Here is a 13,720-nt window from a genome sequence, read left to right as displayed (position 1 = left end):
TCAACTGGCTCTTGGAAAGAATCTTTTTCATCTCCTTCTCCTTTTGATTTGGATGCTGATCTCACTTGCTCACTCATATTTCACATTGAAAGCAGAATATTGTGATTTGGAAAATGCCCTTAAGAGAAACTGCAATATTTGACCTTTTCCATAGCCACATGTCAACCTGTAATAAAAAAATTGAGATGACATGCAAAACAAGTCCCTCTGTATGTATGTTTCCTTGACTTCTGATTGTTTCATCAATATTTATTTTGGGTAATCTGGCAAAGAAGTGGTTTTAGGAGATTCCAAGATAGTGGATTGGGTAACGACATACTGCAGGAGGCTAAGGAAAATGTGGAAATGAAGGAAGGAAGGAAGGAAGGAAGGAAGGAAGGAAGGAAGGAAGGAAAAGAGAGGGGAGAGAGAGAGAGAGAGAAAGAAAGAAAGAAAAGAAGAAGAAAGGAAGGAAGGAAGAAAGAAGAAAGGGAGGAAGGAGAGAAGGAAGGAAGGGAGGGAGGGAGAGAGAGAAAGAAAAAGAGAAGGAAAGAAAAAAAGAAAGAGAGAGAAAGAAAGAAAAACAGAAAGAAAAGTGTAGGAAGTGCACTCTCATGAGAGAATTGGAGAGAAACTGCACTGGAAATCCTACAAGAGGAAGAAGGATGCTGTGGAACTATGTGAAGGATGTGGACTCACAGTATGAACATAAACACAGCAGACAACTGCAGAGCTGGAGCAGGCGGCAGCCTGGAGTCAGAGGTGAGACCAGACTGCAGCAACCTGTGGTGTTATAGCCGGAGAGAGAGGGTGGTGTTAGTCCAGACTTGAGTCATGGGGGCTAGTGGTTGCTAGTGGTTGCCCACAGACTCAGTGGAAGTACATGGGGCACATTTATCTCACTTCAACTTCCCCCACAACAGCACCCCCTGCCTGAGCAAAAGCAAGCACCATTTTGGGCTTGGGCAGGAGCTGTGGAAGACTTTGTGCGTGCACACAGCAACTGGTTGAGACAGGATGCCATCTCCTTGGCAGTACTGGCAGCAGTGGAGGGGAGAGAGCAACATTTGGCAGTGGCTCTTGTGTATGCGTTTGATCCATAGATTCTAGCAGAGGAAACAATCATCAGTCCCCACTGACTTTGAGCCTGGCTGGGAGGTGGCTGGGCAACCACATAGGATGACGAGGTACCTGCAGCCTCCCAGAATCAAGATCACCAGGTGGAGTTGTCTTGAGGAATAGCTGCTCTTCTGGTGACTGGACAGGCTGGTAGGGCAGAGAGAAACCTCTGTACACAGCGACTGTGGGAGCCTTGTGTGCTGAGACCATGGGAACTCAGTGGTTACATGAGAAGGTGCAGGGTGTAGCTGGGTCTCTGGGCAAGCACTGGGTGTTGCTCCACATGCTCCAGGCTCCTTGGTTGCCTAGAGCAGGTCATTGCAGCAGGAACTGTGCTCATAGTGAGGACTGCGCAGATCATTTGTTCAGTTCATACAGTGGTGCAGAACACACTGGGGGCTAACACATGGGAATTGAGTTCTACCATGCCTGAGTGTTACCCTGGATAGTCTCTCAACTCTGGAGCACTGAACAGGGCTCCCTGGCCACACCCACCAGAAACCTCATGGTTTTCACTGAAAGTGCAGATATTGTACTAAGCCACAGAGGTATAGCTCAGGAATAAATGCCTTTTGAGGAAAAACAAAAATCAACTCCACAAATGTCTAAAAACAAACACAGAACTTCAAGAAACAAGAATAAGGAAGATACCATGACCCCCCCAAAGGAACACAATAACAATTCAATATTAGGATGTGAAGATGAAGAGATTGAGGAAATGCCAGAAACAGAATTTTAAAAATTAATCATAGGATTACTAGAAAGCAATCAGATGCAAATCCATAAACTAAAGAAACCATAAATTACATGAATGAAAATTTTTCCTATGCTTTTAAAGAGAAATCAAAAGGAAACACTAGAAATGAAGAATTCAATAGATCAAATAAGTGATGGTGTGGAAAGCCACGACGGCAGACTTGGTGAGGCAGAAGAAAGAATATCCAGACTAGAAGACAAATCTTTGGAAATCTTACAGTCAGAACAAAAATAAGAAGGAGGAGGAGGAGGAAGAGGAAGAGGAAAAGGAAGAGAAGAAGAAGGAGGAAGATGAGGGGGACAAGAGGGAAGGGGTGGTGGGGGAGGAGGAGGAGAAAGAAAGAAGAAAAGCAAAAAATTAAAAACAGCATTAAAGGTTTATGGGATACTAGTAAATGATCCAACATATGGGTCATAGGACTTCCTGAAGGTGTGGAAAGATAATGGACTAGAAGGCCTAAATAATTATGGGAAACTTCCCCAATTTGGAGAAAGAAAGGGATGTATAAGTAAAGGAACCACATGAAACTCCTAACAGACATGACCAGAAAAGAACTTCACCACAACACATTGTAGTCAAACTTTCCACAGTAAAACATAAAGAAAAAATTCTAAAATATGCACAAGAGAAGTACAAGATTATTTTCAGAGGCTCTCCAATTAGACTCATGGGTGACTTCTCATCAGAAACCCTACAGGCTAGGATGGAATGACAAGATATAGTCCAAGCCTTAAGAGAAAAAAAAAACCTGTCAACTCAGAATACTGTATCCTGTAAAGCTCTCATTTATAAATGAAGATGAGATAAAGACATTCTATAACAAACAGAAATTGAAATAATATGTCATCACTCCTCCAGCCTTACAAAAAATACTTACAGATGTGCTAACACACAGAAACACAGAAGGAAATCATCATTATCAAAGAATGTAAAGAGAGAAAATCCCCCAAGGAAAAGGACAAAAGAAACCCAAAGTAAATAATAGGAATACTTATGGGAAAATGGCAGGGCCAAGTTGTTACTGATCAATAGTCACCCTGAATGTAAATGGCCTCAACTCTCCAGATAAAAGGTACAGACTGGCTGAATGGGTTAAAAACAGACCCATCTATTTACTGCCTACAAGAAACACATCTCACCAACAAAGATACACACAGACTGAAAGTGAAAGGATGGGAAAAAAAGTCCCATGCTAACAGAAAGCTAAAAAGAGCTGGTGTAATCCTAGTATCAGACAAAACAGCCTTTAAACAAGAACTGTTCAAAGAGAGAAAGAAGGGCACTATGCAATGCTTAAGTGATCAATTCAACAGGAAGGTATGACTATAATGGATCTATACACACCCAATTACAGGGTTCTTGGATATTTAAGAGAAATGTTAATGTACCTAAAGGGAGACACACATTCCAATATGGTAATAATTGGGGACTTCAGTGCCCCACTTACAGCAATGGACAGATCAACCAGGCAGAAAATTAATAAGGGAACAACAGAGTTAATGGACACTATAGATCAAATGGATGTAATGGATATCTACAGAACCTTTAACCCCACAGTGGCAGAATACACATTCTTCTCATCAGTGCATGGAACAATATGACATTCTGTAAAAGATACCATGAAAAGATCATTGAATGCCAGGGTTTCAGAGGAATAACAGATTAATAATTAGAGCACAGTGATTTTTATGACAGTGAAATTACTCTACCTGATACTATAATGGAGGATGCATGTCTATCTATCCTCAAAATCCACATAATGTACACCACCAAGAATAAACTCTAATGTAAATAATGGACAGACTCTACCACAAAAGACCTTCACAAAGGTATATTGTAGTGAAATTGTAAAAAATTAAGGACAAGCAAAGAATCCTAAAGGTAAGTAAGGGAAAAGTGTCAAGTTATATACAAAGGAAAACCTATCAAACAGCAGAATTCTCAGTAGCAACTCTACAGGCAAACAAGAAAATGGGATGATATATTCAAGGTATTGAAAGAAAAAATTTCCAACCAAGACTTCTATATTCATGGGGCTGGCACTGTGGCATACATGGTAAAGCCTCTGCTTGCGGTCCTGGCATCCCATATGCGCACTGGTTCGAGTCCAGGCTACTCCACTTTTGATCCAGCTCCCTGATAATATACCTAGGAAACCAGCAGAAGATGACTCAAGTGCTTGGGCCCCTGCACCCACATGGGAGATCCAGATGAAGCTCCTGGCTCCTGGCTTCAGATTGGTCCGGCCACTGCAGCCATTTGAGAAGTGATCTCTCTCTCTGCCTTTCAAATAAATAAATAAATCTTTAAAAAAAAACTACTAAATTCAGTGAATTGATTCTTTTGAAGTGAAGGAGAAATAATATTTTTGCAAGCAATCATTGCCCCCAGACCAGCCCTACAGGAAACCCTGAAGGGAGTCCTACATTGGAAGCAAAATGATCATAGCAATAATTATGAATACACACAACCACACAGAATTCACTGACAGAGCAGATACACCAAATAGCAAGAGAATGAATGGATTTTCAAGACAGAAAACTACTAAAACACTAAGGTAAATAAATAATAAGGAAGACAGGAAAAAATAGAATATATAAAAATCAGTAAGACATCAACAAGATTACAAGAGTAAGTTCTTGTCTGTCAATATTAGCTTTGAATGCAAATAGGTTAAATTCCCCAGTCAAGGTCGGCTCCATGGCTCACTAGGCTAATCCTCTGCCTGTGGCGCTGGCACACGGGGTTCTAGTCCCAGTTGGGGTGCCAGATTCTGTCCCGGTTGCCCCTCTTCCAGGCCAGCTCTCTGCTGCGCCAGGGAAGGCAGTGGAGGATGGCCCTGGCTTTGGATCAGCGCGGTGCGTCGGCCTCAGTGAGCCAGCCACAGCGGCCATTCGGGGGTGAACCAACGGTAAAGGAAGACCTTTCTCTGTCTCTCTCTCTCATTGTCCACTCTGCCCAAAGGGAGAAATATCACATGTTCTCCCTGATCAGTGACAATTAACTGAGCACCTAAAAGGAAACCTGATGAAGTGAAATGGACACTATGAGAAACAATGTCTTGATCAGCCCTTGTCCTGACTGTTGAGGAACAACTTACCATTTTACTCCTTTTAATATTTTTTGTTCTACTTAATACCATTGGTTGAACTCTGTAATTAACACGTAATTATTATTAGGCATTTAAAATTAACTGAAAAGTGATCCCTGTTAAATATAAGAGTGGGAATAAGAGAGGGAGGAGATGTACAGTTCGGCACATGCTCACTTGGACTTACCCCTAATGGTAGAGTTAGAAGCGTGCCAGGGGATTCCAATTAAATACTATCAAGGTGGCATATACCAATGCCATCTTACTTGTTAAAGTGATAAGTTTCAGTTTATAATTGATGAAAAAGATAGGATTAAGTGTCAAAGGGATCACATAAATAAGACCAGTGTCTGCAAATAATAATTGATAGAATTAAAAAGGAGAGAATGATCCAACATGGGAAGCAGGATACACAGCAGACTCATAGAACGGCAAATGCCCTAAACAGCACTTTGGCCTCAGAATCAGCCCTTAGGGCATTCAGATCTGGCTAAAAAGCCCATGAGAGTATTTCAGGCATGGAAAACCAAGACGCTCTGGCAAAAAAATAAAATGACCTAAATGAAAGATCTCTGTGAGTGAGATCCCAGTGGAAAAAACGGGCCATCAAAGAAGGAGGTACCTTTCTCTGAAGGGAGGAGAGATCTTCCACTTTGAATACGACCTTGTGTAAATAAGATTGGAGTCGGCGAATTCAAGAGGCTTCCATAGCCTTGGCAGCTCATGACAAGAGCCTCGGGTGATCACTGACATCATAAGTAAGAGTGTCAACTGTTATATCAATAACTGGGGTCACTGTGCACCTGCTCCCCATGTAGGACCTCTGTCCTTAATGTGTCATACTATGAGAATTAATGGTAAAGCTACTACTCAAACAGTACTCTATACTTTGTGTCTGTGTGGGTGCAGTCTGTTGAAGTCTTAGTATATACTAAGTTGATCTTCTGTATGTAAAGATAATTGAAAATGAATCATGATGAAGAATGGGATGGGAGAGGGAGTGGGATATGTGATGGTTGTGGGTGGGAGGGAGGTTATGGGGGGGGAAGCCGCTATTAATCGAAAGTTGTACTTTGGAAATTTATATTTGTTAAATAAAAGTTGAAAACAATGCATAAAAAATATTTTTAACATAAACTCCCCACCTGTGTAAGTGATGATATCAGACTTTTAATACATCCCTAACCAACTGAAGGTGCTGGGAATTTAACAAAGTCAGTGTAGCCTTTTTACATTATTAGCTGAAGAAAAATGGGTTCCCCTTAAAGATTTTTAATCAGGACTGTAATATGGATGTCTTATGATTTCTCAAGAAGACTATCCTGAAACTATCCTTTCAGGATAATTGTCATGAGAGAGGGAGTCTGTTGAAGCTGTCCTCAGCATTTTTCTGCTAAACTTTCAGTTAGCTTTCTTTTTTTAAAATTTTTTTTGACAGGCAGAGTGGACAGTGAGAGAGAGAGAGACAGAGTGAAAGGTCTTCCTTTGCCGTTGGTTCACCCTCCAATGGCCGCTGCGGCTGGCGCGCTGTGGCCGGCGCATCGCGCTGATCCGAAGCCAGGAGCCAGGTGCTTCTCCTGGTCTCCCATGCGGGTGCAGGGCCCAAGGACTTGGGCCACAGCAGAGAGTTGGACTGGAAGAGGGGCAACCGGGACAGAATCTGGTACCCCGACCGGGACTAGAACCCGGTGTGTCAGCGCCGCAGGCAGAGGATTAGCCTATTGAGCTGCGGCACCGGCCCCAGTTAGCTTTCTTAAAACACTTTCTTAATAAAGAGAAGTTATTGGTCTTTGGCACTCCTGGAAGTCAACAAGTGAAATGCCTAGAACATCCCAAAAAATCTTGTTGTAAATTTTACTCTGGACCGGTCTGCTTTTTCTGTGACTGGATCATTTACACCTCTTACTAGACATTTCATTGGTTGTGCTTTGTCTTCAAGATCCTACTGTTAAACCCATATTTTGTTTCTTGTTACAGTAACTTGTACAAAACCTTGATCCCATTTATTTACAATCGCCATTGGGAGTTATGCTCTTCTCACTAACTAATTTGAGTACAATAATTTTGACACCATTGAGTGGAATGTTTGTTCCAATCTGAGTCTCCGTTTTTATAAAGGTTTATTTATTTATTTATTTGAAATGAGGGGGAGCACGCGGGGGTGGGAATCTTTCATCCACTGGTTCACAATAGCTAGGGCTGGGTCAGGCCAAAGCTGAGAGCCAGGAGCTTCTTCTGGATCTCCCACATGGGTGCAGGGGCCCAAGTACTCTAGGCATCTTGTGCTACCTTCCACCAGTGTACTAGCAGGGAGCTGGATCGGAAGTGGAGCATCCAGGACATAAAGAGGTTCTCATATGGGATGCTGGCAATGCAGGTGGTGGCTTAACCCACTGTGCCACAACACCAGCCTACCCAATTTGAGCTTCAGTCAGAATTCTGAAAGCTGAATCAAATACAATATCTCTGATGCCAAGACTAATTAATTGATTTATTTATTTATCTTGAATCATACATCAAGTTGAATGCTTAGTACAGAAGGAAACTACAGTGCAATATTTAACACAAATATTTTTTCTCCATCCTCACTATCAGGTGGACAGTCCTCCTGGGTCCAGACAAACTAAGTCTCCAGAAACATGGACAGCTGCCTCTCCAGGGTCCAGCCTCTCATATCCTCCTGCTACATTTTCAAACATTTTAGCACAAATCCATTAGAGAAGAGAAGAAGCAAATGAACAAAAGAGGAACTTGAAAAGATATACATTGCAAGCCATGCAGTAATGCATTATTGGCTTAGACAGCAACCAATATATAAGATGTGCATCTCACACACAGATTACTTAATAAAAGAATATAAAAATCTTGCTCAACAGTGTTAAGTGTATTAAAATAGATCTGTATCATACAGAACAGTTTCTCCTTTAGTTGTGAAAATAACAGCAGGAAGTTTGGCAGGCTGTGAGACTCTTGGTGAGCCCCTTTGCTCTACACATGTGTTTGTGGGTGTGCAGATCCAGCCATGGTCACATATGCACACGCTTGTTCAGTGCAATTCAGAACCATGTGATATGCTCCAGGTGGGAACCCTGCTATTCCTCAACACTTATCTTATTTTGCTAAGTGGCTCAGGACCAGAGAAGACATGTGTGTCATGAGCTGGTACAGCCCACCCAATGTAAGAGGCTTGTTCAAGGAGCCTAGGACCCTCTGCTTCCTGGTAACAAGGAGACAGTGAAAGGAGGGGACTCTCCTGTCTCCAAAGGCCAGACCCTCTTGAGGCCACTGCCTTTTCTTTCTCTCCCACCCTCCATCCTTGTTCTTACAAACCTGTGGCTTGCTCCAGTGTGGCCAGTCTCCCACTGCCAAGATATTTCTGTTTGTACCTTAAAGGAGAAACCACAAAAGCAGAAAATGGAGTTAATGAGTGTCCCTCTTTCCATTAAATATCTTAGCAAAAAATAAGTCCTACAAAATGCAAAGTGATTTTTTTGGCATAGTGTCTGTACTGGCAAGAAACAAGCAATGAAATCCATATGGGTTCTGTGAAAGAGGGAAGTCCAAGGCTCTAGTCATTAGCTGAGTGAGTCAACCCAAATGGAAAGCAGTCAAGGGCCTCCCTGCCTGGGTGTGGCTCACCCTTGCCCAAACATTCCATGGGAAAAATACACCATTTGCAGAATGAGTCCAAAAGATCACCAAAGCAAAAAGGAAAATAGCAAGCTTGCTCTGAGACTCTAGGAACAGGGCAGGCCTTGGCCTTGGCAGTGTCCCCTGGGAAGGCTTGCCTCACACTTTCTTTCTAGTTAAACAGCTGCAATTTTTAAAAAAATTATTTTATTTGAAAGAGTTACACACACACACACACATACAGAGAGAGAGAGAGAGAGTCTTCCACATGCTGGTTCACACCCCAAATGGCTGCAACAATCAAAGCCAGGAGCCAGGAGCCAGGAGCCAGGAGCTTCTTCTACATCTCCCAGGTGGGTGTAGGGACTCAAGTACTTGGGCCATCTTCTGTTGCTTTCTGAGGTGCATTAGCAGGACGTTGGATCAGAAGTGGGCCAGCCAGGACTCCAACTTGTGCCCACTTCTTGACCCCATGGCCAATCCCTCTACTTTTTTTAAAAAGATTTATTTATTTACTTGAAAGTCAGAGTTATACAGAGAGTAGGAGAGGTAGAGAGAGAGAGGTCTTCCATCCGCTGGTTCACTCCCCAGTTGGCTGCAATGGCCGGAACTGAGCCGATCTGAAGCCAGGAGCCAGGAGCCTCCCCCGGGGTCTCCCATGTGGTGGCAGGGGCCCGAGGACTTGAGCCATCTTCCACTGCTTTCCCAGGCCACAGCAGAGAGCTGGATCAGAAATGGAGCAGCCAGGGCTCAAACCGGCACCCATATGGGATGCTGGCACTGCAGGCGGAGGCTTTACCTGCTACACCACTGTGCCGGTCCCAACCCCTCTACTTTTAGTACTCAGCTATCCCTCCACCCTGAAGGATGCCATGGAGTCAGTGCCCTCAGCCAGTGCCTTTGGACTGAGTGATGCCTCCCCTTCCCATGGGAGCAACATGAGGCCATGGAGAGAGCGAGACCTGGAAGCCTGACGCCTGAATAGGGGCAGGCTGTACCTGGGCACCTCACACCTTCACCTGGCTTCTGGGTGTCCCCTGTGAAAGCAAAGGGTATAGAACTCCAACCCTTCCCTGTAGGTCTCTGAGAAGCTTGCATGGCTCCTTGTCCCTTCTTTCCTCAGTTTCTGTCTACACTTACTTTTGTCTGAAATCCATAGCATTTGTGAATTAAAGCTGATAGCCCCCAAGTGGTGAGAACAGGTCTCAGTGCTCTCCCTGCATGTGAAGACGGGTCCCTTAGTGTCAGTTGTGGCCCTGGGGATGCTAGAGGACTGAATGTATGGCTGCTGCTGGAGGCTTGTTTCAGGGCATGGTCAGCAATAAGGCAGGGCTCTTGGTCATCGTGTTGACCTGGAGCAGCTGCTTGTCCAGTGTCAAAATTCAAGAGGACCTAGAGATGGTCCAGGGACACCTGAGTGCCCTCTGGTGAGCCAGCAGGCTCTTCTTAAGCTCCAGGCATTTCTCCACCATGGAGGCCAGCTGAGGGTCTCACTGGCATAGCATTGAGTGCTCACTGAAGCAACTTCTGCTCCTCCTCTTTCACTGTCTTGTGGGTGACGTAGGAGCTCAAGATAGTCAGCAACCAGGTCCAGGGTACACTCTCATATTTCTTAAAGGTCTTCTGCACAGCCACCTGCTGTGGGGTGCCATCTTGATGGGCAGGTCCAGGAAGCTTAGGTGTTGTGCACCACAGCAGTTTAGCCCCATGTTTGCATGTCATGAGGAACAAGGCACTGTTGAGATAGTTGGAGGCCAGCCATTTCCTCTCTGTCTCTAGGACATCACTGTAGGCAAGATTGGCTGTTTTGCTTCTCTTCCTGCTCTTGCCACTTGCTCTGAATTTCTTCCTGGTGTTCCATTGTAAACAGGCCCAGTGCTACTACGAAGGCGATTTTCTCAGGGTTCTCCAGGCTCAGGGGCCTGTCTTCTCTTTGGTGGCCTGAGCTCCCTGAGATGGCTCCTCCATGGGCAAGCCACTACTCCATAGGTTGTGTCTGCACTTAAGGCTGAGTGATGGTGACCTTGCTTTGGCACTGATAAGGAGGGGCTCTAATCTGTTGTTGTCACTGACCATGGAGACGGCAGTGCTGGGGGTAATGGCGGTGACATTATTGGGGATGGTAGAGATGATGGCATAAGTCACTCTGGCACTGTTCAGGGGTGAGGTGATGGTGGTGGGCTCAGCGAGGACCAGAGGCTGACTGTTGTTGGTGGTGAATGTGGGGAGTTGGCTGCAGTTTTAATGCTGACCCTGGTGGTCCTCTGGAATGTTGGAGGTTGCTTGAGTGCCAGTCTTGGCTTGAGGAAATGGATCTGGAATCACTCTCTGGCTTAACCTGAAGTAGTACCGCTTTTCCTTGGCTGGCAAACCTCTGCAAGGAGTTTACCTGAGGACCTGTGGCAGGCACTGCAATGATGATTCCCAAGGTTTATTCATCCCTGAGTGGCTGCCTCTCCTGGAGCTGCCTCTTGAAGGCATCTGTGGAGATGCCGAGGAACAGACTCAGGTCAGCCCCCAGGTGCACCCCAAGTTTTCTGGGTGCATCCCAATCTTGTGGTGTCTAGGCAGAGCCACATCCAAAGACTAATCTCTTTACCCCTTCACAAATTGTCATTATGATGTGATGTTCTCATCACTTATTAAAAAGAGTAACGATTTGTAAGCTGCTAATTTCTTTGGGGCATTGCATTTATAAACTTTTCATAAAGCATCGATGATTGATTTCTACATTCTTCCACTCACCCTGCATCATGTATTTGAGGTTTCTTCTTTTTTCACTTTTCATAGAACTCATATTACTCCTACAGAAGCTCTTTTCAAACTAATATCTTATCCTTATCAGTGCCTGAAACAAGATACTCTTCAGACACATCATAACAAGTTAGTCCTAGTTTATTTTGGTGTAAAATATTTTGAAATCCAAGAACAGTTTTTTTTTTCGTGATATACATTGTCCACCAATGTTAAGAAGTTTCCTTAAACCAGTAGATTCAAATCCAGTAATCCATGGACACAGACCAATCCTATCATGTTCTGGCCAGAACTGGAGCAACTGGAGCCCTTCTACTTCACAAATGGGAATACAAAAAGAAATGGTTTACTTTTAAAATGTTTTGGCAGTTTCTCCATAAAGGTGTAAAAATTGATAATATATTACCCTTTTTAAAAGATTTGGGACAAATAGCATGGAAAAGTAATTACAGTGTATGTGATTTAAAGTAGATAGTGATTCTAACAGAAAATTCAATGGGTACAATAAAAATGCACCCAGGCTTCAAGAATCCTAAGTTGAAAAGTGAGAACACCAGGAAATATTGACTTGAATTTTTAAAGTGTTTTGTCTTAACATCAGTTATCTCATTATAAAAATTAAACTGAGCAGACTTATGTTTTTTTTAACTTTTATTTAATGAATATAAATTTCCAAAGTACGACTTATGGATTACAATGGCTTCCCCCCATACTGTCCCTCCCACCCACAACCCTCCCCTTTCCCACTCCCTCTCCCCTTCCATTCACATCAAGATTCATTTTCAATTATCTTAATATACAGAAGATCAGCTTAGTATACATTAAGTAAGGATTTCAACAGTTTGCTCCCACACAGAAACATAAAGTGAAAAATAATAGATGATTTTTTTTAAATGATGATGAAATCAGATCAGACCTATTGTCATGTTTAATCCCAGTGAGAGTCAAGTTGGGAATTGATAATTTCTTTTTTTTTTTTTTTTACAGAGGATCAGTTTAGTATGCATTAAGTAAAGATTTCAACAGTTTACTCCCCCATAGAAACACCAAGTGAAATATATTATTTGAGTACTCGTTATAGCATTAAATCTCAATGCACAGCACATTAAGGACAGAGATCCTACATGAGGAGTAAGTGCACAGTGACTCCTGTTGTTGACTTTACCAATTGACACTCCTGTCTATGGCATCAGTAATCTCCCTATGCTCCAGTCATGAGTTTCCAAGGCTATGGAAGCCCTCTGAGTTCTCCGACTCTTATCTTGTTTAGACAAGGTCATAGTCAAAGTGGAGGTTCTCTCCTTCCTTCAGAGAAAGGTTATGAATTGAGGCCATTATGACTACTTTATATGTGAGCTCAATCTATTTTAGTTACCAAGTGTGAGACAAATTTGTCACCCAGTCCACTATCAGTAGAATCAAGTATATGATACTTGGTGACCAGTGGAAGGTAGTGGGAAGTCTACTTTGTCTCTTTCACTCTTGCAGTGAGTCTCTTCTCCCTGTTTTCTTCCTATGTCTAGTCACTCCATTCACTGTTTTCATTCTCTCCTTAGGGCCCTTTCTGTGTATTTCTTCTGGGCACTTAAACTTCTCATATCTATTTAAGAGTCTGCCTGCCCCCACCAGAGTGTGATATCCCTTATGACAAGCACAGCATGTCATTGTTCTCTACATATCCAGCATCCCCCATATCCTATAGCATGGTAACACCAAAGTATGTCTATTGAACTAATTAGTATTTTCAAATAACCCTAAGAGAGAGCATCTTCATTTGAGAATCGTTATTGTAGATGTCATGTTCATAGGCATTCTACTCATGGCTTTTTGTTTTCTGCCACTACAGGGGAGTGGTTCTGCCAAAGAGTCCTGGAGACCTTGCAGGTAACCGCCTAGGACAGACAGTAAATGCTAGACCACATTCTTTCCTGAGAATTGGCAGAACACTCGTGATTACTCTTCCAGCAAGAAGAGATAAACAGCATGGTGAGGAGCTGTCACAAGGCATTTTCTTACCTGCCTGTCCATCCTGCTGGAGGATATCACAAGGCCATTCCTCTTCCATTTCCCTTGTTTCAGTTGAGTACAGGATGATTCTCTTTGCCTCACCACAGAGTACAGCTATGGATCTTTTAGTATCTTTCTCCCTTAGGCTATGGAAGTGGGCTTCTCACTGGTAGAGTGACCCATAATTTGTTGTGTCAATCAGTAAGCACTTCTGTTATCAGTGTCAACCTGTGGCATTAGGAACACAGCTTCAGTATGCTGATCTTGTTGGCTGTGTTTTCAAATAATAAACTATTTGGATCCACTTGGGCTCTTTGTCTTCTTGCTGGTTGAATCTATGGCAATGTGACAAGTCAACCTAACAACTGCACTAGGGACACCTG

At 43.3% G+C, this 13,720-nt stretch overlaps 1 pseudogene; it reads right to left on the bottom strand.

Moving 5' to 3' along the window:
- Window positions 1-9,958: 9,958 nt before the first annotated feature.
- On the bottom strand, window positions 9,959-13,395 carry LOC100358996 (PHD finger protein 21B pseudogene; annotated as a pseudogene).
- Window positions 13,396-13,720: the final 325 nt, after the last annotated feature.

Source organism: Oryctolagus cuniculus, chromosome X (genome assembly GCF_051225735.1).
Source record: "Oryctolagus cuniculus isolate XC-2025 breed Fujian yellow rabbit chromosome X, ASM5122573v1, whole genome shotgun sequence".
NCBI classification, from domain to species: domain Eukaryota; kingdom Metazoa; phylum Chordata; class Mammalia; order Lagomorpha; family Leporidae; genus Oryctolagus; species Oryctolagus cuniculus.
The sequence above is the reverse complement of the archived record's forward strand: the minus strand, read 5'-3'. Positions and strand labels throughout refer to the sequence as shown.